The sequence below is a fragment of the Acartia tonsa genome, chromosome 12 (genome assembly GCF_053477335.1).
Source record: "Acartia tonsa isolate MP-2025a chromosome 12, ASM5347733v1, whole genome shotgun sequence".
In the NCBI taxonomy this organism is placed as follows: Eukaryota; Metazoa; Arthropoda; class Copepoda; order Calanoida; family Acartiidae; genus Acartia; species Acartia tonsa.
The window spans coordinates 31,770,659-31,797,199 of NC_137271.1; the positions used below are offsets into that span (position 1 = coordinate 31,770,659).

Genomic DNA, 26,541 nt, shown 5'->3' on the forward strand with positions numbered 1-26,541 from the left:
TTGGCGCAACCTACTCCTCCCCTTTTTCTTAGTGACCGGAGTTAGCTTAATTATAGAGTAGCTTCCCTACAGAAAAATATATAAATAACATTTTTTTATGTTTTTTGGTTTTCATATACATATGTATATTGGAACAGACATTTTTATCATTATCATTTATTATAGACCCATGAATAAATCATTTATTATATGCAGGGTTCGGCAGCCGCTAACTTTAATTGCGGCCGCAACATACTGTAGTTCATGAGCGGCTTGGATGGTTTAATGAGCGACATAAGATGCTGATTATTAACATAATTAACGGTCATATGTGACAGCTGAGAAACGGCTTACAATTATGCGGCTGAAGTTATTTAATACACACGGCTACAGCTGCCGAGCCCTTGTTATACGTGAATATTGTATTTTTATAAATATGGTTCTGTCTTATTAATAGACAAAAAAAACTTTCTTTTATACATTGTCACTTTTTTTTTGTGGCGTAGGTTCTCTATAACTCACTTTGACTGGCCGTAAGTCCGTCAATCTTCTCTTTAGTGTAAGGAACATCAAAAGTCTTACACTTGATAATAAACAACCCCAAAAGCAGTTACTCTATAAATCACTATCTCCGTCTGTCTGATTAAAAGATATTAATTCGGTACGAAATAAGATATTTGGTTTATAGCTACTCTTTAATACTCTTAATAATCCTCTATTGTAAAGTGGTAGGTTTTTTTTGTTGTCAGAAGCTAAGGATCTAAGAAAATGTAGATCCCAATGGGTTGTAATTTTCAAGGAAGCTTTATTAATGTCTTAAGATGGTTTTAGGCAGGGGGACAAAGTCACTAAAAAATCAGCCACGTGACGTCATAAAAATGAGGGATTATCCATCTCCTTTTTGGGGTTTTTCTTTTCCACTTCTCCTATCATCTCCCTTTTCTTATGACGTTACGTGGCTGATTTTTGAGTGAGTTTGACCCTTACGGTTTTAGGCTATTTTCCTGACTTCCACGTCCCTCCCCTAGAGAGTAGAGGCAAAGCAACTATTTAAAAAAAAAACTTATAGAGTAACCCCGCTAGAAAAACACTTTTATATAACAAAATTAATTACCTCCCAAAACTTATTAGGAGTTTGAAAATGAAATTGATTTTTAGAAATAATTGAATAGTTCTCTGGAAAGTTTAATTAATTTCGAGAGAAAATTTGAAGTAAGAGAATTTGAAAACATCAAAACAAGGATAAAATTTTCATAGATTTAGGTAGAATGTTACCTAAATTGTTGTCTGTCTTTTAAGATTCAGTCAACGTGCATGTAAACTGACTGCTTAACAATTTTGTTTTAAAAATTTCAGTCCAGATAATATATTGAATATAAATGTCTGTCTGTACATCTATCCGGTTAGGATATATTCAATTCAGGGTATGGTGTAAGCCATTTTCTAACAAAATTCTTATCTTGAAAAAATAATTTAAGAATAGTTATTTCTCGCATCTTATTATAAACGGCTTTCCGCGGATATTGAATGTACAATTATAAGATTAAAGCCAGCTTTTTAGCCCCGAGGTGCCAAAGGCACCGGCTAAAAAAATGGTTTTAATCTTATGATTGTACATTTCTATATTCGTAGAAAGCTGGATATAATACGATGCTAGACATAGTTTTTTCGTATGAATGAGAACCGGTTCCTATCCACCGGATTCGAATGAATACGAGAAAATTAATGAAGAGTACATATATTATTTTTACAAATGTAAATATGTACCAATGGAATTAAAATATGTGGATATTGTGTGAGAATATCGCATACCCTGATAAAATGTTTCACCCAGCTGGCTAATACCCTTCCCCCTTCCCTGACCATTGAGGAACGTATTGATCAATATCTGATGACTATATTAGCAACCTAAATATGCGACAGAAATTCTCCTGTCACAATATTCACGTATTTTATATCCATTATTGTGCCTTAATATTCTATTCTTGTGAAATAACGTGCAAGCAACAATTCCAATTATATTCATGTATGGCGCAGCAACAACAAGCAGTAAAGTGTAATCAAGTAAAAATTAATACATTTGAGGCAAGTATTGTCAATAAATCACTAAACAAAATAATATATTAAGTTTTATAATAACGTTTTCTTAGTCAAAGATAAAACAACTTTGGGGACTTTTACTGAATTTTGATTCATTGGTTTTTTAAGTTGAGTGTACCAGCGTTTCAACAACCAAAAGTATTCTAAAGAAGGGATAATATTTAATATTATCATTGGGGATGTACATAAATTTATAAGCCATTGTCTTATCCCTTTACATCACTTGTATAATAACATAAATTATTATCACAAATAGCGGACAAACAGACGGAAGTACAGAGTATCTGCGCTAGTCATGAAAGTAATTTAGTTTAAGTATTCCTACTGGTTGATAACTAATAATCCCCTTTCTTGTACTCTGTTACTTAGTTGCTGCAGCGCAGATTCTCTATAATTATTGTACAGCCAGGTATCTAAAGGGATAAGACAATGGCCGATAAATAGATGTCACAAAAAATTAACTCTTCTTTAGATTAAAATTAGTGGTTGAAAGGTTTGAACACTCATAGTTAACTAAACAATCAAAATTCACTAAAGTCCCCATAGTTGTTAAGCCAACGCATACGAAAACGTTATTATAAAACGTTGGGGACTAGTGTAATAAACAGCTCATTGTTCTATCTTACTCTGGTAGACTAAGCTTCTAAAGGACTCTAAAGCACTTAAAAAAAGGGGGGGGGGTACCTAATTTTTTAAAACATGTTCATTTATTCGTTGTTTGCTTTTATTAATTCTTGATTAGTTGGTTTAAAGTAACAGTGACCAAACTTTATAATAAAAAAATTCTACAAAATAGTAATTTTGTTGAACACTATTGAGGATGTACATCCATAGACGTCCAAGGGGGGGGGGGTAAAGGAGTGATTACCCCCCCAAAAAAAATTTTGTATTTCAATTTTTACCCCCCCCCCCAAATAAAAAAATGCCTCTATAAAATAAAGATTACCCCCCCCCCCAAAAAAAAAAATGAGCTTGGGGGTGCCCCCAAAATTTTTATTTTTAAAATTTTACCCCCCCCCCCCCCCAAATAAAAAAGCTTGGACGCCCCTGTGTACATCAATCTATCGTCCATTTACTTATCCCTTAAGGTCTTTGAACTAAAATAAAGGGCGTTTAACTCTTTTTACAATGTAAAGCCAATACTTTTTCCAGAGTAATTGTATTTTGCTGTGCTACAAATAAATATTAATATCCTTGTTATATTTATTAATACCAATAATTAGTTAGTAAATCTGTTTGATAGAATTTCTACTAATAAGTAACATAATTATTTTCTATTAACATTATTCAATATATAAACATCATTAACATACATTCAACTAGGGTTTTGCCGGATATCCGGCCATTTTCAATATCCGGCCGGATACCGGATATTGAAACTATCCGGATACTTGATATCCGGCTGATTTATAATGCCGGATATCCGGTTATTTGCCAGATATCGGACCATTTTCAATATCCGGCCAGATTCCGAATACCCAGCATAAGAAATCAGCCGGATATCCGGTATCCGCCCAAAAAAAAATCCGGCCAAACCCTACATTCAACGTGAACAATACTTAATAGTACAGAAACTACTCTACAATATTCATCCGTCTGAAACGTTTTTTTCTTAGCTATCAATAAAGATATAAGGCTGAAATTTCATGTCAAAATTCCCATTGCAATGGATCATATTTATGTATATATTGAGGTCAGACTGCTTTTAAGCAGCTTTTGTCCTATAAAACTTTTTTCCTAAAAAATATCTTTGATGTTTGTTGTCCTATTCTAAAAATTTTATTTGTAACTGTATTAAAATTAAATTGTGATTTCTGTGTTTATAGATGAAGGGACAAGTAATTTTATTTACAATATATTTTTCGATTTTACAACTTTTGTGGTGCATTATTATTATCATTATTAGTATTAAAATTAAATGTCAGTGCCTTGTATAGGATTTTAGCAGCTATAAGTGAAAGGACAAGTAGATTTTTTCTCATTTTTATAATCAAGAGCTTCGCCTCTTAATAATGGATGTTGTCATCCTTGTTAGTATTACATCTTCTTTATAATTAAGGTTCATTCGTACGTTTGTCCGACTAAGTCCTTTATACTGACAAACAAAAACCATTATTTATGTTGGATTAAGTGGTAGGACAATGATCTAAAATTATCTTGTCCTCAAAGGAATCCTGGGGGATAAGAGTAAGACAATGGACGATAAATTAATGTAAAAGGTAATTTGTTGGCAAAAATAAGGAAACTTTTTACAATTTTATGAACAACTAGCGGCTGCGCCCCAAGCATCTAGGGTCTCTATATTCGAAGGGAAATATGGAAGGGCAGAAAAATAGCCTAAAACTATACCTGGCCGAAACCCATTTTAGGATTTTAACGAAGCTTCACTGAAAAAGAGAACCATATCGGATCAGCTGTTGGCGAAATCCTTCGATAGAGACAAAAACAAGCTTACTACTTTATAAAACAGGACAATAAATAAAGTTAAATTTTAAGGTTAAATATAAGTTTGATTTTATGGATTTAACATCTATTAAAATTGGTTTATATTTATTATTGATCTTCTACTTAAACTTAATTAGTTTGGTAGAATAGCGTGGTCCCCAAAACCTAATAAATCATAAAAAGCCATAAAGTGATTATGTCAATATTTGCCTATTAATATTATGTACATAAATAATCTAACTTAAAGCTGTTATTTATCATAATTATATATGGAAAAACAACTATTATTTTATACAAAAACAAATCATTTTAGTATTTTGTCTGTTTTTTTTAAATTTTGGATGTGCTTTTTCTAAAATTTATAAACCAGTGACTCAGTTTAAATTAAACCAACCAATCAAGATTTGGATCTACTGCAGTTCACGGTAAAATAATCCTGGTAACGAATATTGCCAAAAATCTATGAATTTTAAAGGCTCCTAGCTACCAAACGGCTGAACGTACAGATCATACCCGCACACCATTTTAAGCGGCATAAAAAGGCCTACAAATAATCTGGAATAGCCAAGATCCAATGATGCACAGGGAGAGCCTCACTGAAGAAAACTGCGTAAAATAGGTCTTTTTCGCGCATTTCTCTGCACTGCAAGTTAATTATGCATTATTGATTTATGGCTATTTCAGATTATTTGTAGGCCTTCTTATGCCGCTTAAATAATGTGCGGGCATGATCTGTACGTTCAGCCGTTTGGCAGCTAGCAGCCTTTAAAATTCATAATGTTTTGGCAGTATTCGTTACCAGCAATATTTTACCGTGAACTGCAGTAGATCCAAAGATTTAAGGCAACGAATGAGAGATCTTGTACTTTTTACTTTTTCTATAATTTTCCAAATATTGATTTAAAAATATTGACATTTTAGAATAAAAATCTTAACATTTAAAGTTTAAATATCCCATTATATAAAGTACACAAGATTTCACAAGCCTAAGATTTCAAAATACTAAACCGATTGAGTTTTCAATTTTAGGGAAGCTTTATATAGATCATGGTATGGGTTATGTCTATTTGATTATTTAGATTTAATATTTGGGATGTTTTTATGCTATTTTTCATTCTATCACTTACAGAACCCCAAGGCTAGGGGCGCAACCGCTAGAATACAATATAGAAAGGATATTTTTAAGTTTTTAAAAATACATGAATAAATAAATAGGTTGAAGTTTTAATAAAAAGAGTCGAATTATTGTAAATCTTTGCTGTAAAAAAAGTCTACAAAAATGATAAAATAACTAATACAATAAAAAAAAGTTTTAGAGTGACGCAAATGAAAAAACAAATAAGAATAATGATTACCAGGGCTCGGCAGCCGCCACTAAGCCTCGATTTGGTTTGTTTGAAAGTTTTTAAAAAGAGGTAGTGTCATATTTAGGTCAGATTTCAAAATTGTAAAAACTGTTTAATTCTTAACAAGGTATCAATCACCAAAACCATCCACCGAAGTGACAAAATTTTTTGAGAATATGATATGACGTCACGAACACAAGGATGACAACATCCATTTGTATCAAATCAAAGATCAATAATTGCTGAGATCACATAAAATTATGTAGGTATAAATATACAAAACATAAAAGTTTTCTTTACTATCATATTGTTGATTTATACCAGGTATCTTAAGGGAAAAGACAATAGACGATAAATTGATGTACATCACCAATGATAAATAACAAAATTTCCCCTTCTAGATAATTAAGTTATTGTTTAAAAATTTTGACATTTCCAGTTTGGAAAAAAACAATTCACAATTCAATGAAAGTCCTCAAAGTATTTGTTGTTGTAGGACTTTGGGTACAGAATAATTTACAGTTCTTAGTCCCCCCCCCCCTCTTATATCACGTCTTTTATTTGTCTGATATTTACATTGACATCATATCTGTCATATCATGATATAACCCATTCTGCAATAAATTTTCTTATGTCATTAAGACAACAGTCTTTTGCTGATATAATACCAGCATGTAAGTTTAAAAGGCGATGGCCGTTTGTCAAACAAACAGAATGACACAATAAATTGCAGAGTAGATGCTTTGAAGATGAAAAAAAGTGTTACTCACCTATTATAGTATTGTTTATATATCTAGTTGTTATTTCTATGTGTTTATCTAGGATCTATATACACACTAACACATCTTTACATATATCACATCACTAACTAAAAAAAAACACCTTTTCAAATCATAATATTACAGACTTAACACACTTTTGCTTTTAATAAAAAAAATAAAAATACACTATATATTTATAAAGAATGAAGATTTTAATCCTTAAAAATAGCTCGGAGCCTTAAAATATCAATTGTCAATAATACAAAGTTTTATTTTTTAATGATTAGACATAATTTTATACACCGTCACTTCCTCCTTAGGCATATAGCGGACTCACGATATAATGTCGACTGTTTTAGAACTCAGAACTCCGATATATGTAACACGGAAGGGAGAAGGGAGTGGGGGTAAGATAGAGAGCATATGAGAGAGATAGAGAGGGAAAGAGAGAGAGAGAGAGAGAGAGAGAGAGAGAGAGAGAGAGAGAGAGAGAGAGAGAGAGAGGGGGAAAGAGACAAATTAGAGAGGCCGGGAGGGAGAAAGAAAAGTTGGGCATGGGAAAATCTTAAGGGGTAAATTATAAAAAGGGAAGGGTTTTTAATAATTTAAGAATTAAAAGAAAAAAGACAGAAAAAGATAGAATATAAATAAGAAAGAAAATTTAAAAGAAATAGAGACTGAGAAAGGGCAAGAAAGAGAGATAGAGAAAAAGGAATTCATAAAAAAGAAAAAATAGGTAAGTTGATAGAAAATTTATGTAATTTAAAAAATGAAAAAGGCTAAAGAAAAGAAAAATAGATCATGAATATGGAAAAGCAAAAACAAAAAAAACATGGAATTAAAAAAATTAAAAATTAGTATCTTATGTAGTTACTAGGCAAATTAGTAGACAACATATAATCTCTCTCTCTCTCTTTCTCTCTCTCTCTCTGGCTCTCTTTTTTCTGAGGGGAGGGGAGAGGAACCGCATTCGAGGTTTGTAAGAAAGAAAAAGAAAAAACAAGGATGACAACATACTTAAGCAGCTTAGCACATTAATAATCCCACAATAATAATAACTACTTTCCCCCCCCCCTCTCCTGCAGCAAATGTCTGTGCATGCCACTGTTTTAGTGTATGTAGAATAGCTGAACAGTCGGACGGACAAAATTATTGAATAAATTCGTGATATTGGACACAAAAACAATCTCCTTTGAAACTAAAAAACAATCACACAAAAAAAGTAAAATATACAGTAGAAGCTCTATAGACAGACTCAGAAGAATCTTCACTAGAAATTCAGCCGTCTATCTATATGAGCTTTGCAGCAAATTAAATTTCCTCCTTACAGGGGTTTCAATCAGTTGGTTTGATGGACAAACGGGCAGTTACGAAGAGTGAGCTATTGAATAGCCTTGCTACAAAATTAAGAGAAAGATAGATAGAGAGAGAGAGAGAAAGAGAAAGAGAAAGTGAAAAATATCTATAGTTACAAATAAGGGAGATAGTAAGAGTGATTAGTAGGGTTGAGGGGAGGTGGGTTAGATTACGCGAGAAAGGAAGGGAGGTTGGAGGTTAGTCCCTTAGAGGACACCCTCACACACACTCACACACACACACACACACACACACACACATACACACGCAAACACAAACACACACACACACACATACACAAACACTTTCAAACTTTCCCCTTCTCTTACAAGTCCAAAATAACTCTCCCTATAATATAACTACAGTGTTTTCTTAATCATTTTAAAAATTAACAAATAGCCATAGAATGGTGTATTTTCTTTGTTTGATTAATTTAGGAGGCATTATTCAGCTGTTTTTTCGATAACTGCATTTGAAAAAATATTTATTATATACTTTGATATCATAGTCAATGCAAGCAGCTTATACCAACAACGAAATTATTTTTTTTTAAAACAAGAAACATATACAAGGACATCAAAGGTTTTTATTTTGGGGGAGGATTAAAAATTAAAATTTTTGGTGTGCCTACAAGGGGGGGGGATAATCTATATATAATATATGCAAGGATGCCCAAGCTTTTTTTTTGGAGGGGGGGGGAGGTAATCACCCTTTTATTCCCCCCCCTCCTTGGACGTCAATGAACATATTCGAAATTTTCAGCTGTCATTGACGACCTTTTAATCTGCCCCCCCCCCCCGAAAAAAAAAATATTATTTTGCAAGACCAAAAATTCTATAGGAATGTAGAGAATGCTACATGTGGACGTACTTACATTAAAAGACTCGATTATAAAGAAGCTTTGCTTATAACTTTGTGTTTTTAAAAGTTATAGGAATCACAATTTAAAATTTAAAAAACTTAAAAACAGGAGGTATCTAACTGTGCCACTATTTGAAATCCCTAGAACTATTCTAACATGTCCAAATTTAATACTTAAAGCTATACGTTACGGACGAATGGACGAACCGACACAAAAAGTTAGAAAAGCAATCAGAAAACTAAAAATAAAATTCACTGTTTCGTAGGATAACCAATCTTACACCTTTCCCTGGCTCTTACTTTTATTATTATTATTGTCATTTGTCTATAATTTGTAATAATACAACAATTATACATGTTGTAGAATCATAACATTGTCAACAATTGATTGAAATATCCATGTACAATTTATATAAGACAAGAGACCCTTTAATCGCATGACCCTTTTCTTGATGACATATGTAAACAAAATCAAAGTCACAGGAGCCAGAAGTTTCCAGGAGACCTCAAGGATCAGGAACTGCAGGATCATACCTGGAACCTAAAGTAGGATTGAACACTTCAAGATTTTACATTTTGTTATAACCATAAATCAAGATATTATTACAAAATTGAAAAAAAATGTTATTATTGACAGGCAGTAAACTTTAAGGCAAACTAATTTCGAATTAATGGGCGGTCAGTCGGTCGTTTATAGACTAGCTGCGCTACTAATTGAAATGTGGACTGTTTTAATTAGATGTTTATTGCACTCTATAGCATTGTAATCCAATATTATAATGATTATTTTGAGTTTAAGGATACTACCAGGTAGAGAGGGGATATTGGACTGTAAATTACACTGGCACCCAAAGTATACAATCACGTTATATTATTCGTTGGCTCAAATACTTTAGGTACTTTTTTGATATTTTGATTTTGGTAGTGTCTAATCTTTTCAACAAAAACTTTAACCTACAGAAAGGGTAATTTAGTATATTATCATTGGAAATATAAATCAATCAATAATACATTGTCTTATCCCTTAAGATCCCTGGATACTTCTCTCTGTCCTGTCAACATGTAAGAAACAAGGAGTTAGGGATATAATAATGAAAGATAAATAATTTTCAACTCTGAATTTTATTTAATATTACAAGACGGAGTGTAAATTATTCTAATACTCTCATTAATTTTTTTATTTACTGAAAAATTTTGGTGTTTTCTATTAAATCTTAATTGGTTGGTATAAACTATTCAATCAGCAAGATTAATCTACAGAAGGGTAATATTGTTCTAATCATTGGGGATAAACACAAATTTTCTTTACAATGGATTATACTCTAATTACGCCAAAAAGTAGCTGTTGGAAAATATAAGAAATACTGACAGACAGACAGACAGACAGACAGAATCACTCTAAAATACTTTTATTTAGGCTATTTTATTTACTAAATTTCATGTGAAGTAAAAATTTGTGCATCTAACCGTTTGTCGTCAAGATGGATTTCAATTGTTAAAAGAAGTGAATGAAGTGAATATAATATTAATAATTGATATAACAATAGTAATGAAAGAAACATAAATCACGTCCATTTAAAATTCCTTTTGACAAAAATGGGTTGGATATACAAAAATTTTTATTTCACATGAAATTTAGTAAATAAAATAGCCTAAATAAAAGTATTTCAGAGTGATTTTGATAAATCAACGCCTTCTTACCAAAAATGCCCGTTAAAACCTCGAGAACGGTAAAAAAGGTCAAAATTCCGCCATTGGCGGTGAATAACAGCAAAACGGTTCGCTGGAGGCGGTTGATGTATAAAAATCAAATTATGTGCCTTGAAAAGTTGTACAAAAATGAAGAAATTGTCTCTGGCCCTAAAACGACTCCTTCCTCCCAAAAAGGGGCAAAACCCACCATTTTTTAAAAACATGCACAGGGTGTCCCAAAAGTGTGTAAATTTGTAAAATAGGCAAATATTATTGTTATTAGTCAAAATCTGTATCTATATGACAGTTTTAGGTAACTTAAAAAAACAAAACAAAAAAAATTTTTAAAAAACAAAAAAAAATTTTCTCATTTTTTTTAAAATACAGGGTGTCCAAAAATATAAAAATTGTAATCTGGTCAGAAAACACTATGGCCTAACACACTTAGATACTTTGTATGCTAATTTGAAAAAAATAATCAATTTGGACCAATTTTTAGCTCTACAGACGCAAAAATCACTTTTACAGGGTGTTTCAAAAATTTCTCAGGTGTCCAAATTTGGAGTTACCACGCCAAATTTACTTCATATGTGTTGTAAAATGGATGATATTCACTCTCAAGGCAAGAAATGGACAAACTTTGTTTCCTGACAGTGTCAAAAGTTAAAAAACCTGTTTTGACATTTTTCTTGGGACACCCTGTAATTCATGATTTTTGTGATTTTAAAGACAAATTCTATATTGTACCCATCTGGGTGATTAATTTGATATATAAAACATGTCTGTAAGTTGAAAATTAATGTAAAAATTTTAAACTTGAAAATCATGAAAAAATGCCTTTTTTTCATTGTGAAAACACCACAGTGAGAAAATGATCGAAAAATCGGACTTTAAATGGATTAAAAAGGTTAAAAATCACCCAGCCCTTAGTTTTATGACCAAATGAAGGGGACTGGAAGTTTTTATCAAAATCTGAGACCTCATGCAGAAAAATGTTTTTTTCGTAAATAATGTGCCCCTTGTTATGAAAAAAAACATAACAATGAAAAGATACATATTTTATTACCAATTTATAACCGTCGTATGTTTTGATGAAAATAAATAAAATAATAGTTATTTCTTGCATCGTATTATAAACAGCTTTCCGCGGATGAAAAATGTACAATTATAAGATTAAAACCAGTTTATTTAATCCCGAGATGCCGAAGGCACGGGCTAAAAATAGTGTTAATCTTATGATTGTACATTGTTATATTTGTAGAAAACTGGATATAATACGATGCTTGACATAATTTTTCAGTATGGCTGAGAACCAGTTCTAAATAATATTTTGGATTTGGATAATTACATTTCAATTAGTAACTACTGCTGCATTATAACAAAAAATATTTCCAAGAAAATAATCAATCGCATCTGTACTAAAAAAACTAAATGAATGAAAAAAAGCATTAATAAAAAATAGTCAAATTGTAAAGTATGACTTTTTGAAAAGTTATTTTCATCACTTACCTGGGGTCAGCTTAGAGTGGTGCTCGGTTGTGGGTTTGGATACAATATCAACACCCCCTTGAAGAATTAAATTTGAAGGTCCTATCTTTTCCTTTCTTAACCTCCAAAAGGTTTCACACACAACCCCGATGAATCGCTGTGCACACTATAGCTTTAATTTACCATGTCGTTTTGTCCTTTCAACCAGGGCCGGGGTCGGCTTAGAGTGACTAACGCTGGCTGCGGCTAAGGGTGGAGAGTGTTGCTGAAAGTGGCTGAGGGTTGTTAGACTTAGCTTAAACCAACAACGAAATTAATTTTTTCTTAAATCACGAAACTTGTATGTGATTTTTAGCTGGTTTTGGGGGGCAATGCTTAAAAGAATTGACGTCCTCTTTACCTGCCCCCTAAATATTATTTTTAGATTTATTTTAATTGTTGGCTAAAACAATGTTGAACTAAAAAGAACCTGCATATATTTTTCAATTTGTTTAACAATAACTTTACAGAGAGAACGACTTTCAATTATATGAAATTTTCAGGGATTGAATACTATAATATTCTGCATACTTTTATTAAGATTTATCGAGATTTGCTTATTTGTTGGGGTGCTAGTTTGATTCCTAGATTTTAAAGTTTTCATGATTTTCTTTACTCCTATTCGACATAGACGGCTGATTTTTTTAGGGATAAAATAAGTTAACAATATACATATCCCCACAAATTTTCATTAAGATTTGCTTATTGGTTGACGTACGGACGGAAAAACGGATCGACCCTAATTAAAGAAAATCATCGCTAATAGAAATAAGTATTACTTTTAAAACCAAATGTTTTTATTGAGAAAGCCATGTTTCAAGTTGCTTAGTTATAACTATACGTTAATGATTATAACAGTGAGCTTCCACAACCGCATATCATAATATTTGTATGGAAAAGTATTAAATATTCGCAAACTCAAGAGCATTAATGGATATAGAATAAGTGAATATATTTACAGGGGAAAAATTTACGTCAATTCCTACCTCATTTATTGGTCATTTTATTCAACCATTAGTAGGGGAGGTGATGGGGTAAAGGAGGTGGAGTGTTATTTTAGCCAGCTACAAGCATCACATTATCAGAGAACATGAAAATCTGGTGCAACATCCAAGTAATAATAAATCGATAATAGTATTTAAATAAGTAAGCAAAGGAAAAAGGCATGTTTATGCTGTTATATTAAAATACTTCTCTTATAATTTGATAATCTTGTGCTGAAGTTTATACACATTAATTAGGGCATATAATAAGTTAGTTATAAATAGTTGAATTTCTTTGGATAAAGTTAGCTTTCTAAAAGTTATAGCCTTAAAAAAATTTATCGTGCTATTTTTTTTAATAAACCTAGTACATTACAAAAAAAAACAAGGATGACAACATCCATAAAAGCGAAGCACTAAACAGTAGGACAAACGGACATTAACACTTGTATAGTGTCAGAACTGAATAATCAGAATATAAAAGATCTATCCTTCTGTGACGGACTGACCCTAATTATAGAAAAGCTTCGCATTTAACAATGATTTTGTCTGCTACCTATCCCTTTTTAAGTTTTGCGAAAGGAATATCTAGATATATTGAATCTATTGGGCATACCAATATTTGTCAAATATATTGTAAATCTACCAGTAGTATTTGTTATACGTGGAAAATGTCTATAAAAGTAAAGCTTAGACAATCAGTGGGCCAAACAAAACTTAACAATTATAGAGTGAAAGCACTTTTAATATAAATTATAAGTAGTAGGGCCTCGCCCTCACCTCACCTACCACATATACATATCAAAAATATGTTTAATATTTTGTGCAATGTTCAACAAAATAACAGAAATGCTATGGGTCTAACATTATTTCTAATCGTTATATGCTTCATCATTTAAAAAATTTCATTTTATTTATGATTTATGATTATTTTTATTGTCAACATTCCTATCATTAAGGAGCATATTTAAGTATTTACAATTTATGGCAGTCCGACTGCTTTAAAGCAGCTTTTTAGCCCTTTCTCATCATTCTAATATATTTTTGTGTAGTAAATGAATGGATAATTATCTTATTTTTTCACTTTTTTATATTTTCTTTGCAGCTATTGAAGATAGATTGTTTTTTTTTTCAAAAAAGCATTTGACATACAGCTTACATGATCTGTCAGTCTGTCCACCATGACACACAATACATATAAATAGATATCCTATTATATATAGTAGTAAGCGTTTTTTGTCTGTCCCGAAGGATCTCGCTAACCGCTGAACCGATATTGTTCTCCTTTACAGTAAAGCTTTCTTATAGGTCCTGGGAAGGTTTTGAACTATTTTTGGGAAGGGTGTCTTCACCTCCCCCCCCCCCAAATAATATTTTTTTACTCTTTTGTAAACTCAAATTTAAAATGGGATGAGGTCGGTTTTTCTACCTTAAGTGTCCCTAGAGGCTTCTATGGGCGTAGCCGCTAGTAGTTCGATAAAGGAATTCGATTTTCTATTAATCTTAATATCTTCTATTCATATGTTCTTACTATTTTTTAGTAGCGAAGCTACTTTATAATTCTGAATGTCCGTCCGTCTGTCCTTCGGTCCGTAATTATTGAATTGGGGGAAACGTGGTTTTCTCGGCTCCTATTCAAGATAGACAGCTGATTTTTTTGGGAAGATTCAAATGACATATGCCCATCTAATATATACATTGGTTTGTCCATTTGTCTATTATTTAGGGTGCTAGATCGATTCCTAGATTTTTAAGTTTTTGTGATTTTTTCGATTCCTATTAAGGATAAATGGCTGAAATTATCAAGGATTGAATAAACTCAAATTCTACATATTTCCCTCAAGGTTCATTAAGATTTGTTTATTAATTGGGGTGCTCGATTGATTCCTAGATTTATAATTTTTCGTGATTTTAAAGGTTTCGTGATTTCCCTATTTTATTGTATGACACTCCTCTATAGTAATTTTTCCCCCATATTCATTCATAATTTTTAGCTTCGCTACATTTGGAAGTTGTCATCCTTGTTTTATGGCCACTTAGCATTTGCTTAAGAATTAACTTCGTCTGTTTGTCAACCCAAGATTGTTTGTGCTTTGCAACTTTGGATGTCGTAATTCTTGATCTTAATTGTCTCTTCTAAATTATAGAGTAAGTAATTACATGAATTAAGAGAAATAAAAGATTTTCTTGTTTACTGATTAGATCTGTAACATAAAATTTCGAATTTTGGTTACGTTGTATGCGTGATAAAAAGACCCAATTGTGTGTGTGTGTGTGTGTATGGGTTGTATGTTTTTTTTTTATGTGAAAAACTGGGAATCGGGAATCGATATATTATTACATGGATATTGCATCAGATTTTCATGGACTATAATAAAGTGGTACTAGCAGATGGCTTAAATAACGAAAACCCCAATCCACACCTTTTACCCTATCCCCTCTCCTACTGGTGGATAAACGAACTGACTAATATATGAGGTCCACATTAGCAGCCTAAGTTGACGACAAATTTTCACCTGTCAATATATCCACATATTTTATATCCATTAAACGGGAATAGGTTGTGCAAAATAATACTCGGGTTTTGCAGTCATTCTGTTATCAAATGGTTTCATAAAGCCGTGTAATAACTCGTTAGGCAGAAGTCTCTTCTTTTGGCAGTTTATGGTCTCAGAACCCGCCCTTCCATCAAAGCAAATATTCTCAGTAATACCAAGAACTTTGGTTGGCTAACTTTCATTTGAAAAGATGAAATTATAGCAAAAAAGTTTGTGTTTTATAGTTATATTTTATTAAAAAACAACGATTTTCTCTTTTCTAAAGTTTGTCATGTTAGAATTGTTCTATTGATTTCAAACATGGTATGGTGATTCCTGTAGTAGTTATAGATTCAGAAAGCGCAGCAACTCTAAAATCATTACCAAAATGTCCGTACGTTCATTTAAAACATGTTGATTTTCAACCTTTTTAGCAATTTTTTTAATGTGATATAATTATCTAATTTATTGAACAATGAAATACAATATTTTAAGCAAATATCTTTATAATCTTAAGTCTTAAAAATGTAGGTATGTCCTTAAATATTTACGCAATTTTATATATTTACAATTTTGTCTATACTCATAAATAAATATTCTGCTTACTAAGTCAGCTCATACCAATAACGAAATTAATTCGGAAGAAAATCACTAAACCTATACGCGTTTTTCAGCAGTCGTTGGGGGGCAACACATCGTAAAATTGACGACCTCTCCATTTGCCCCCCAAATATTATTTTAGATTTATTTTGCTTGTTGGTTATACCTTATTCCTGTTACTAAGTATTTATACTATCATGTCCCTAGAGGCCTCTAGGGACATTAATATTTCTAATTTTATTTTAAGAAAAAATATATTTTTTTTTTTTGGGGGGGGGGGATAATTTTTTTCTAGGGGCGATTTCTCTTGGGAGGTTGGTGGTACCCTCCCCCAAAATATATTTAAACCTACCCGGAATCTATGAGAATCATAACGATTCAGTGGTTAGCAAGATCCTTCGGTACAGACAGACAAAAAGACAAATTTTGTCATCCTTGTGAAATTATCGTTTATTTTCTTTTTACTTTTACTCCCACCTTATTACACCTTAAATAATCTTAAAGCGAAGATTTTCTATAATTAGGATAGGTCCATTCGTCCGTAACAGTTAGTCCTTTACGTTAATTTTGACATGTTAGAATTGTTCTATCGATGATTTCTATAACAGTTAGGTATGATTTTGAAAGCGTAACAACTTTATGATCGTTACCAGAATGTCCATTCGTCCATTTAAAACAGATCGATTTTACCTTTTTTAGAACATTGTTTTATTACATACATTCATCTGATTTTTATAAAATTAATTACAAAAAGGTACAGTGTTATAAGCGAAACATCTCAATAATCAAGTCCTAAAAATGTAAGTATGTACTTAAACAGTATCCTTCAGTTTTGCAACAAGTTTACTTACAATTTGTTTAAACTCTAAAATTTATTCTCTGCTTATTCAGTTCTGACACTCAACAAAGGTTATTGTTCGTTTGTCCTACTGTTTCAGAGCTTTGCTTTTATAGATGTTGCCATCATTGTTCAAATTAGAATTAACTTAGCTTTCCAATAAAAATATCATGTTAAAAATAGTTATACATGTTCAATAGTTATTTTTTTTTATCAATTGATTATTTGATTTTAAAATAAAAAATCTAAGTTTAGTTCTTCGTTAAAAAATATATAAAAAATTTCCAGGGAACACCTGTTGTATAACACACTTTGTTCGTGTGTCCATCAATGATTTGTTTGTGCTTCGATAATTATAGTCATCTTTATTTTGATTTTAATATTTTCAAAAGCGAAGCTATTCTATAATCAGGGTCGGTCCGTCCTTTTGTCCGTCCATCCGTAACGATTAGATCTTTTCGGTATTTATACATGTTAGAATTGTGCCTTAGATTTTAAACTTTGCATGGTGAGTCCTATAAAAGTAAGGTACAATTTAGGAAGCGTAGCAACTCTCTATTCGTTACCAGAAAGTCCGTACGTCAACTTCAAATATGTTGCTGTTTAGCTTTTTTAACAACAAATTTGTATGTGATATAATTATCCTATTAATCTGATCCTTTGAATTCTAATTTTTAGGACAACAAAGTATATTGTTATAAGCGAAGCATCTCTATAATCATGTCCTAAAAATGTAAGCATGTCCTTAAACAATATCCTATATTTAAGCAATTTTTCAATAGATTTATGTACAATTTAGTTTAGGCATATGCTTATTCAGTTCTGACACTCTACAAGAGTTATTGTTTGTTTGTCCTACCGTTTCCGAGTTTCTCTTTTATGGATGTTGACATCCTTGTTTATTGATAGATTACTAAAAATGAAAACAATGAAAGTTGGTGCCAAGTTTGAAAAATTGCTGAGAAAACAGGTGAACAAACTACCTTGGTACAAATTTTTGTTTTCGTCCAAATTGTGTAACCGGCAAAGACGAAGAAAGTCCCTCAAAAAATCACCAAGTTACGTCATAAAAACGAGGGATTATCCTTCTCTTTTTTAGGGGTTTTCTTCCTCTCCTCATCCCTCATTGTTATGACGTCATTGAGGGACTTTCTTCGTCATTCATAACCAGCGACAGTGGCTCAACACTTGGCGCATCCGAGGTGATAGGTTCGAATCTCGACCCGACACAGCACCATAACTAAAGTCGTTGAAAAATGGTTCCTACTGCTGCTATGTCAGGTGCGCGACATAAACAGCTTTAGTAGAAGGAATGCCTTAGCCCAGGTGTAACTCTTTACCATGCACAATTAGGACTTCTTAGAAAAAGGTCGTGCAATCAAAGGGTTGTCTGTTATAATGTAATAGTTATCCACAAATCTCTTTTGAAGTTGGTGACATCCTACCCAAAATAGTTATGAAACTTCCAAGGACCTATGAGAAGCTCCATTGTAAAGGAGAACTGTATCAGTTCAGCGGTTAACGAGACCCTTCGGTACAGACAGCCACAAACTCATATTCAAATCCTGTTACTTTTATGTAAGGATGATCGTTTCTCCGTTTGACTTATTGAGCATTGCTTTTCTTGATGTTGTAATCAGGGATGGAGGGGACATTGGGCTGTTTATCACACTAGACCCCAAAGTTAATTGGGCTGTTTATTACACTAGACCCCAAAATTTATTCGTTGGCTTAACAACTATGGGTACTAGATCTTTTCATGAAAATACTCTTTTTCGAATTTTAGTCTTCTGCTAACCTAAAAAGTTACTTTAGGAGCCTAGAAATACATGTACAAAATTTCAGCTCTCTATCTCTACTGGCGACCTAGCGCCAGGCATGTAAAATATCAACAGATAACGGTAGCACGGCGGTTTTAACAATATCTCAGCAATGTGCAGGTTTTAAGCTCTTCTGCATATTTCAATTTTAACACATGAGGACAAAGGTATATTATCCCAAAAATCTTTTGTCAAAGTCTACTCTACACCTAGCGCCAGTCAGTTTTCTAAAATCATGCATTATATACCTGTGAAAATAGAAATTGCCAGCGCTAGGTGTAGAGTAGACTTTGACAAAAGATTTTTGGGATATTATATCTTTGGCCTTATGTGTTTAAATTGAAATATGCAGAACACCTAAATTCATCTTCCAAGCCATTCTCTAGGCATTTTATTTTTTTTTTATGAAATAACGGGATTTCAAAACTGCCCTTTGAAAAGGCCTAAAAAATATCTTTTTTTGTCACTTTTTTCACTGCTTATAGTTACAACTTATTAAGATATTATGCTCAGTTAAAAAAAACGGCGCCTCCAGCACCAAAACCGGCAAAAACTGGCAGTTAAACTTCTGTGCCCCTACTTGCCCCCCTCTTCGGCCAACAGTAGTTATCTCAAGAAGTAAAAGAGATATCAACACAGAGAAAGAAAGCTTTTTAAATAAAACTGAACTAAGTAACCATTACACATTTAATTTTGGGACTTTCCTTCTAGGGGCTTGTGGAGCAAAAGACCCACCAAAACACTAATAATATGAGTTCTGAGTTTATTTTTAAAGATATCAACCTGATTTTTTAAAAAAATCTTTTGTTCCCATAATTGAACTCAGTGCCTCCAGCACCAAAACTGGCAAAAACTGGCAGTTAAACTTCTGTGCCCCTACTTGCCCCCCTCTTCGGCCAACAGTAGTTATCTCAAGAAGTAAAAGAGATATCAACACAGAGAAAGAAAGCTTTTTAAATAAAACTGAACTAAGTAACCATTACACATTTAATTTTGGGACTTTCCTTCCAGGTGCTAGTGGAGCAAAAGACCCCCCAAAACACAAAAAAAATGAGTTCTAAGCTTATTTTTAAAGATATCAACCTGATTTTTTTAAAGGAAACTTTTTTAACATAACTGAACTCAGAAGGGCGTCCAAGCTTTTTTTTTTGGGGGGGGGGAAGAGGCATCCCCAAATTCGTTTGGGGGGGGGGTTATCCCACTTTACTCCCCCCCTCTTGGACGTCTATGAAACTCAGTAATGTTTACAGATTTCATTTTAGGACTTTCCTTCTAGGGGCTAGTTGGGCAAAAGACCCCTAAAACTAAAAATATGAGTTCTGAACTTATTTTCAAAGATATCAACCTAATTTTTTTTTGAAAACTTTGTTAACATAACCAAACTCAGTAACATTTACAGATTTCATTTTGGAACTTTCCTTCTAGAAGCTTGTTTGGCAAAAGACTCCCAAAAACTAAAAATATGAGTTTAGGACTTTAAAGATATCAACCATTTAGGAGGTGGTATTTTAGGAGGGGTAAACAATTTTGAATACCCCACAAAATAAAAAATCTATAACAAAAAAAATACCAAATATTGAATAAAATTTAAATTACCCCCCCCCCCCCCCCCCCCAAAAAAAAAAAAAACCTAAAGTTTTCTTTAAAAAAATCAGTTTGATATCTTTAAATATCAGCTCATAACTCATATTTTTTGTGTTTTGGGGGGTCTTTTGCTCCACAAGCCCCTCAAAGGAAAGTCCAAAATGAAATGTGTAATCATTACTGAGTTCAGTTTTATTCAAAAAATTTTCTTTAAAAAATCAGGTTGATATCTTTAAAAATAAGCTCAGAACTCATATTTTTGTGTTTTGGGGGGTCTTTTGCTCCACTAGCATCTGGAAGGAAAGTCCAAAAATGAAATCTGTATAGGTTGCTGAGTTTGGTTATGTGAAAAAAGTTTTCAAAAAAAAATCAGGTTGATATCTTTAAAAATAAGTCCAGAACTCATATTTTTACTTTTTGGGGGTCTTTTGCCAAACAAGCCCCTAGAAGGAAAGTCTAAAAATGAAATCTGTAAATGTTACTGAGTTCAATTATGGTAACAAAAGATTAAAAAAAAATCAGGTTGATATCTTTAAAAATAAGCTCATAACTCATATTATTTGTGTTTTTGGGGGGTCTTTTGCTCCACTAGCACCTGGAAGGAAAGTCCCAAAATGAAATCTGTATAGGTTGCTGAGTTTGGTTATGTGAAAAAAGTTTTCTTAAAAAAATTAGGTTGATATCTTTAAAAATAAGCTCAGAACTCATATTATTAGTGTTTTGGTGGGTCTTTTGCTCCACAAGCCCCTAGAAGGAAAGTCCCAAAATTAAATGTGTAATAATAGTTACTTAGTTCAGTTTTATTTAAAAAGCTTTCTTTCTGTGTGTTGATATATCTTTTACTTCTTGAGATAACTACTGTTTACCGAAGAGGGGGGCAAGTAGGGGCACAGAAGTTTAACTGCCAGTTTTTGCCAGTTTTGGTGCTGGAGGCGCCGATTTTTTTTAACTGAGCATAATATCTTAATAAGTTGTAACTATAAGCAGTGAAAAAAGTGACAAAAAAAGATATTTTTTAGGCCTTTTCAAAGGGCAGTTTTGAAATCCCGTTATTTCATAAAAAAAAGTTAAATGCCTAGAGAATGGCTTGGAAGATGAATTCAGGAGTTCTGCATATTTCAACTTAAACACATAAGGCCAAAGATATAATATCCCAAAAATCTTTTGTCAAAGTCTACTCTACACCTAGCGCTGGCGATTTCTATTTTCACAGGTATAAAATGCATGATTTTAGAAAACTGACTGGCGCTAGGTGTAGAGTAGACTTTGACAAAAGATTTTTGGGATAATATATCTTTGTCCTTATGTGTTTAAATTGAAATATGCAGAAGAGCTTAAAACCTGCACATTGCTGAGATATTGTTAAAACCGCCGTGCTACCGTTATCTGTTGATATTTTACATGCCTGGCGCTAGGTCGCCAGTAGAGATAGAGAGCTGAAATTTTGTACATGTATTTCTAGGCTCCTAAAGTAACTTTTTAGGTTAGCAGAAGACTAAAATTCGAAAAAGTGTATTTTTATGAAAAGATCTAATGGGTACCTTTATTGAATTTGATTTGTTTGTTCAATAAGTTGGTGTCCAAACGTTTCAACCACAATTAGTAATCTACGGGAATGGTAATTTTGAGTTCATCAATTAGGGATCTACATCAATCTAACGGACATTGTCTTATCCCTTTAGATCCCTGTGTTGTTATCCTTATTTTTATTGTTTTTTTTAGGTTAAAATGTTGTTAATTGTTGTTGTGATCATAACATTGGTATACTATGTATCTGAACACGTGACAAACAAAGTTTATTTTCCTCCACATAAAAGGTGATTAAATCTACACCCTTTCTTCCCCCCAAAATATTTGCAAGCATAATTTAACATACAAGAATCTGGAATGTTTGTGTGTCTGTATTTTAAAAAGCGAAGCTTTTCTATATAATTAGGGTCGGTCCGTCACACATGGATAGCTTTTTTTCGTTAATTTAGGCATGTTAGAATTGTCCTATCGATTTCAAACTTTGCATGGATATTCCTTTAGTAGTTAGTGTTCGTACGTCCATTTTAAACATGTTGACTTCTTTTTACTTTTTAATAACAAATTTTTATGTGATCTAATCATCCGATTGATTTTTGATATGTTGATTCATGGGACAACAAAGTATAATGTTATAAGCGAAGCAACTGTATCAAGCAGTTTTTTTAACAAATTACTCATAATTTTGCTTCGACTCTTATACATTTATACTCTGATTATTTAGTTCTGACACTATATAAGTGTTAATGTTCGTTTGTCCTACCGTTTCAGTGCTTCGCTTTTATGGATGTTGTCATCCTTTTCCATTGGTAAGTCCAGGGAAGCTTCATACAGGTCTGGAGTGGAATTCAGGCTATTAAATGACAACCTAATACAATATCTTGCATACAACAAACCCTTTGATTGCACGGTCTTTTTGTAGATAACATAAAATTAAGAAATCTTTATATAATATAATTATTCTATTATATTGATTTTTGGAATATTGTTTCCTAGGACAATACGGCACACATTTCATAGCAAGGCAACTCTATAATAAAGTCTTTAGATGTAAATGTGTACATTTTGCTCATTAGAATTTTCATGTTCTCTAATAAATTGAAACATACAGCGGGCTAAAATAACGATAACCCCTATCCTTTCCCCTTTACTTGTACTGGGATGAACGAACTGGCCAATAAGAGAGTTCCATGTAAGCAACCTAAATTGACGACAATTTTCCCTTTGTTATAATATCCATGTATACTCTATATCCATTGAGTTATTAAATTCCGACAGTCTGCCGAAGATGATTGAAGTCCCTCAACAGATTATGACGTCATACGATAGAATAGCCAATGAGAGGCCAGTAAACACTGTAATTGACCATTTTGAAAAATTTATGCTGGCCTCTCATTGGTTATTTTATTGTATGACGTCATAATCTGTTGGAGGACTTTAATCATCTTCCAGTCTGCCATGTGATGTGTTCTTCTTTATTTAGATCTCTGTTATGCAGCTTTGGTGAGGGACGGCTGGGAAACCAAATCTCGGCGTTTGCCTCAATTTTTGCCTTCTCCCATGAATATGGGTACAGACACACTATATTGAAATCTCAGGAATAATGCTAGATTCAGTAGGTGGGATCCAAGCTTTTTTTGTGCCCATAAAAAATGACGTCATATTAGAATAGTCCATTATACTAATATGACGTAATATGTCCTGGGCACTTTAACGCAAGGTCCAACAACCAAGGATGTCGCATAAATTCTTTTAGATTTTTTATGTTGCAATAAGGATTTTGTGAAAGAGAGGCGTTTAGCAGGGGGGGGGGGGCTGTCCTTCCCTCAGGCCAAATTAAGGCGGGTTGGATACACCACTCTAGGTGTCCACCCCCTACACTCCTTTATACCATCCTTGACAGGGGTATACACCGCCTTCTGATGCACCTCCATAATATAGCCAAGGGGTGTGTCAAGGTAAAATAGTCACCACCCCCTTAAATTTAAAGAGGTTGTTAGATAAAAGATATGCGCGCTTTGCTTAATTTAAAGCTACCTATTCTGTTACATAACTTCAAAGAAAAGGCTATGACTACCCGCATATTTTCTTTTAGTGCATAGGACTTGTTAGCACTCTAGGACCCCTGCCCCCTACTAATAAATATAAATTAAATCTAGAATTATAACAGTTAGAAATGTTGTTACACTATTTTGAACCAAAACATAAACTATCTGTTAGGAAAAAATATTCACAATTATGAAGCCTATAAATAAATGTACAAAATTCATCTCTCTATCTCTACTGGCTACCTAGCGCTGCGCCAGGCCTCTAAAAAAATCAACAAATAACGGTAGCACGGCGGTTTTAACAATATTTCAGCAATATGCAGGTTTTTAGCTCTTCTGCATATTTCAAATTAAATATATTAAGGCCAAAGATATGATATCCAAAAAATCTTCTGTCAAAGTCTACTCTACAACTCGCTCCGGTCAGTTTTCTAAAGGTCAGCAGAAGAATTTAATTCGAAAAAGTGTATTTTGAGTAACAGGTCTGGATGCTGTCTAAAATGGTGCAAAAAATGGCGACAAATTTCAAATTGATTTGACGGGGCTGTTTATTTACGTCACAAGTGAGGGGAAAGAAAAGGGAAGGAGGAAAGAAACCCCCTAGAAAAGAGATGGGGGTATGACGTCACACGCCAAAACAATTTGAAATTTGTCCCCATTTTTTGCACCATTTTAGACAGCATCACAGGTCTGAACTGAACTGGTAACTATATATTTTAATTCAGTAATGTTCAAATTACCTAAATCATAAATTTATACAAGAAATTTATCAAAATTGTGTATATTGATATAAAAAATATAAACAGTGTGTTAGATGAAGATAATGAATGTTATGACTGGCTGGGCAGAGGAATACATTGTTGTGAAACATCTGAAGTGAAGAAATGCAAAGAATCCTGGCATCTACCTTGGAAAACTCTACAGTACAAGGAATATAAATTGTCCTAAATAATAAAGCCTATTATATAAAGTAGTAAGGGTTTTGTCTCAAGCTTATGATTCCAATTTATGCTTAATTGATTCTCCATTTTAGGGACACTTCTCATAGGGCCTAAGTTGATTTTAGGCTATTTCTATTTCTGTGTTTAAGTCTTGTGTTTCTAGCCCTTTACCCTGTAGCAATACACAGTAGTACAATTTCTGTCCGTCTGAAGATTAAGATCTCGGTAAGTGGTAAACTGATCAGGCTCTGTTTTTAAGTGTATATAATTACTGGTCCTAAGGAGGTTTAATGCTATTTTGTGGGAGAAAGACACCAACCTCCAAAAATTACTGAATTAATAAAGAACCAAATTTAAATCTTTAACAAATTTTGAAGAAGCTTTAGACTGTTTTTTAACTAATTTAAAAATATTTTTATAGTTTTTTTTTACAGATGAGGGAAAACTTAGATTGTAAAAAAATCCACAAATTATTCTGCTTGAAAAAAAGACAATGGACATATTTTCTATTTTCATTTTAGAAAGATAAATTTTTCGACTACTCTGGTATAGAGGCGGTGGAGAAAAGAACAGGAATGTTGATCAACATTGGAGATTTTCCTAACCAGGAACAGATTCTTATTTTGTCCAGTTTTAGATGTATGCTATGCAATGGATGTATACGTGGATATTATGACAGGGGAAATATTGCGGTCAATTTAGGTTGCTAATAACTCCACTGTCTTTATTAGTCAGGACATTTATACATCAGGAGGGCAGAGGATGGGGTAAAGGGGGAAGGAGAAGATCGTTATTTTAGCCCGCTACAAGTTTCACATTATTACAGAATATAATAATCTGGTGTAAGATCCATGTAATGATAAATCCATTATATATATTCACTTTCCTCGCTGACACTGACTCATTCAAACAGAAATGTTGCCTACTTAGAGTGCCCTTATTGTCAATAGACCATACTGAGCTGGATCTTTAAATCATTTTAGTGGTGAGCCAGATCGGGGTGAGCCAACTTTCCACCTATGAGAACACAGCATTTTATAAAATGCCGCGCTGTGATTGGCTGAAATTCGGCTCACCCCGATCTGGCTCACCACTAAAATGATTTAAAGATCCAGCACTGGTTTGGTGTACACATGTTATATCAACCGTTTTATTTTATTAGAATGTAAGCGAAAATATGGTATAATATCCAATCCAAGTAGTTATATATCGATTATTTTAAATTTAATTAAAGAATCTTGTTTAGATAAAGTACTACTACAACCATCTTCCAGTGCTAAGAAACATTTTTACATTCAAAAGGAAACATTCTAGAAAATTATAAAAATTCATATGAAACCATCAACAATATTTGTTTTCAGAAAACATGCTTGTTCAATGTTCATATTTGCTGCTTATATTATATTCCAAAGTTTAGGAAGCTAAGTTTTTTTTATAGAAATGTAATCTATGAGTCATCATTTTATTATTAGATCATTATTTCTAATATAGCTTCAAAACCGATTAATATCCGCTTAATTAGAACCGTTTATCAGCCATACTATAAATTAATTATAGCATCGTATTACAGACAACTTCCCACAAATATTGAATAAA

The 26,541-nt window shown here is 32.7% G+C and overlaps 1 protein-coding gene and 1 long non-coding RNA gene across 3 annotated transcripts in view; one reads left to right on the plus strand and one right to left on the minus strand.

Moving 5' to 3' along the window:
• LOC145333435 (cGMP-dependent 3',5'-cyclic phosphodiesterase-like) overlaps positions 1-6,757 on the minus strand; it is a 94,770-nt gene extending 88,013 nt beyond the window's left edge. For both annotated transcript variants that reach the window (XM_080178578.1, XM_080178576.1), the window contains exon 1: positions 6,641-6,757. The gene's annotated coding sequence lies outside the window, so the exon portion shown is untranslated. The remainder of the gene's footprint in view (positions 1-6,640) is intronic.
• An 11,158-nt stretch (positions 6,758-17,915) lies between these two features.
• Positions 17,916-23,583, plus strand: LOC145333691 (uncharacterized). The gene is made up of 3 exons (XR_013884579.1): positions 17,916-17,995; positions 22,152-22,246; positions 23,440-23,583. It is a non-coding gene; the product is annotated as an uncharacterized LOC145333691 (long non-coding RNA).
• Positions 23,584-26,541: the final 2,958 nt, after the last annotated feature.